Source organism: Lactuca virosa, chromosome 3 (genome assembly GCF_052849685.1).
Source record: "Lactuca virosa cultivar CGN04683 chromosome 3, Lactuca_virosa_CGN04683_v6, whole genome shotgun sequence".
Lineage (NCBI taxonomy): Eukaryota > Viridiplantae > Streptophyta > Magnoliopsida > Asterales > Asteraceae > Lactuca > Lactuca virosa.
This window is the reverse complement of record NC_136428.1, coordinates 273375519-273377944: the sequence shown is the minus strand read 5'-3', so window position 1 is coordinate 273377944 and position 2426 is coordinate 273375519.

The following is a 2426-nucleotide window of genomic DNA, read 5'->3' as shown; positions in this document are numbered from 1 at the left end:
GATCCTACGTAATACTAAATATGATCCTACGTAATACTAAATATGGAATACAACCAAAAGAACTTTCTTATTGTCAAGGAAAGTTCACCAGGTGCGAATCTGTAACATCCCAATTTTCAAGGCCAAAAATTTCATTTTTAAATTAAGTACCTCATGAAATAGTTTGCCAAAACATTGTCAGGTTACATCAATTTATATAAAAAAACATATCGTCATGTTTCAAAATCACAATATCAAGAGTTATGAAAATCAGAGTACAATCCTAGAAACTCCATGCGGAAATCATGTGTGTGATGCGCTGCTACACCGCCGGCTCCTTCCCCTTGGACAAAGAGGTACCTGAAACCAAAACTGAAACTGTAAGCACAAAGCTTAGTGAGTTCCCCCATCATACCACATGCCAAAACCAAATACATATTGCCGGACAATTCTGGGGTACCCGGCCTACCCATGTCAAGCCATTCTGGGGTGCTGACCTACCCGTGTTAGGCTATTATGGGGTGCTGACCTACCCTCCGGTCTATTTCAACCGAATACGGGGACTATTTCACCCCCTACCACTAGCATATAATGTCATATCATAATCGTGATGTCAGACATATCTGGGGTGTCCGACCTACCCATTGGTCCTAGCGATCGAATCGGGGACTAGTCTCCTCCTACTGATACTATCTCACATAACATAGCATACTAGCATACACATATATCAATCAGAAGCAACCCAAATGATTATCACAAAGACAATCACCTCAACTAAACAATTACCAGTGGGCCGGCCTTGGTGCCTTAGACCCACTTCTACTGGAAGGTAACTCACCTCGATGTCGTGCAGTGTCTGAAATGTCCTCGGCATAAAAGTCGACTCCCTTCGACTCCTCAATCCCTACATGGCAACCCTTCTTAATCATTAATTCAAACATACAACCCAAACGAGGGTCAACTCAATTAAGCCAAAGTCCACATTGGTCAAAGTCAACATCCAGTTGACCGGACTCGCCGAGTTGGTCAACCAACTCGTCGAGTCCATATCCCTCTAACTCAAACGAAATCCCCGACTCAACTCATCGAGTCTAGAAAGAAATTGACGGGTTCTTCCTCAATCATACCATCAGGGCCATCTTCATCCGACTCGCCGAGTTCGACCTTGAACTCGTCGACTTCATCTCCCTCATAAGAATGTGTCCAGCCTATGACTCGCCGAGTTGTATGAACAACTCGTCGAGTCCATCTTCAAATATTGGGAGATTGCCTTGGACTCGCCGAGTTTGTTCATACACTCGCAGAGTCCTATGATTCCCAGGTCCCTTTACGCGTCTAAACAACTAAGGGACTTCCTCCCTAACAACTGGTCCATCCACAGAAAGGATTTGGTGGTCAATACATCGCGACTCACCGAGTTCCAAGAACAACTCATCGAGTCCATCCTTGACCAACACTGTACAGACGATTTAAATGGGTCTTAACACCACAAAACCATAGATCTGGCCTCCTAATGTCCATTTTACACGTAAAGTTCCAAACTTGGTACACATGCAAGGGGGGTCTTTGGCCCAAAAAGCCATAAAAGATGGCCTCCAAAGTGCATGGGGTGTTCATGGCAACAAAATGGGCACCTTTTTGCCATAAAACCCCCCAATAGACCTGGATCTAAATCATACACTGACTTCCAACACTAAATCCCGAATACAACCTCTCTAGGGCTTAGAAAGATGAAGGAAAAGGCCCAAAAATCAAGATCTATAGACAAAGGTTCAGCTTCATACCTCCAATAAGCTGAAAATGAACTTCAAACTCTGGATCTTCTTGTTTCCCCTTGGTCTCACAAGTTCCTTCCCTCTTCTCAAGCATCACAACCCACCAAAAGCACCAAAATGCCCTTAGAACACACAAAAACGGCTAAGGTTTCGATATGATGTCTTCTGGGAGTACAAGGGACGATGGAGGCTGAGATAAGGCGTTTAAATAGGGTGCAAACCCTCAAATTTAGGGTTTCACTCAAACAGCGGCTTCTCGCCGAGTCGGTCTCCCGACTCGTCGAGTAGGTCACTTAAACTCCCGCGGATCACGACTCTACTCGACGAGTTGGGCCACCAACTCGTCGAGTCCCAGAGAAAACACATGAATTTATTTAATTAAATACGTACCAAGAATCGGGTGCTACAAATCTACCCCACTTATTTTGGACTTCGTCCTCGAAGTCTGCTGCTGAATTTGGAAAGAGCTCGGGGTAGTGCTCCTTGGGGTGCTGCCATTGCACCTTTACCAGCTCCACTCTCTTGCTCCTCAGATCCTTCGACTTCCTGTCAAGGATCGCCACTGGCCGCTCGATGTAATTCAAGCTGTCATTCACCTGAATATCCTCCAAGGGTACAATTGCTGAGTCGTCCACCAGGCACTTCCGTAACTGGGAGAGTGAAACGTACTGG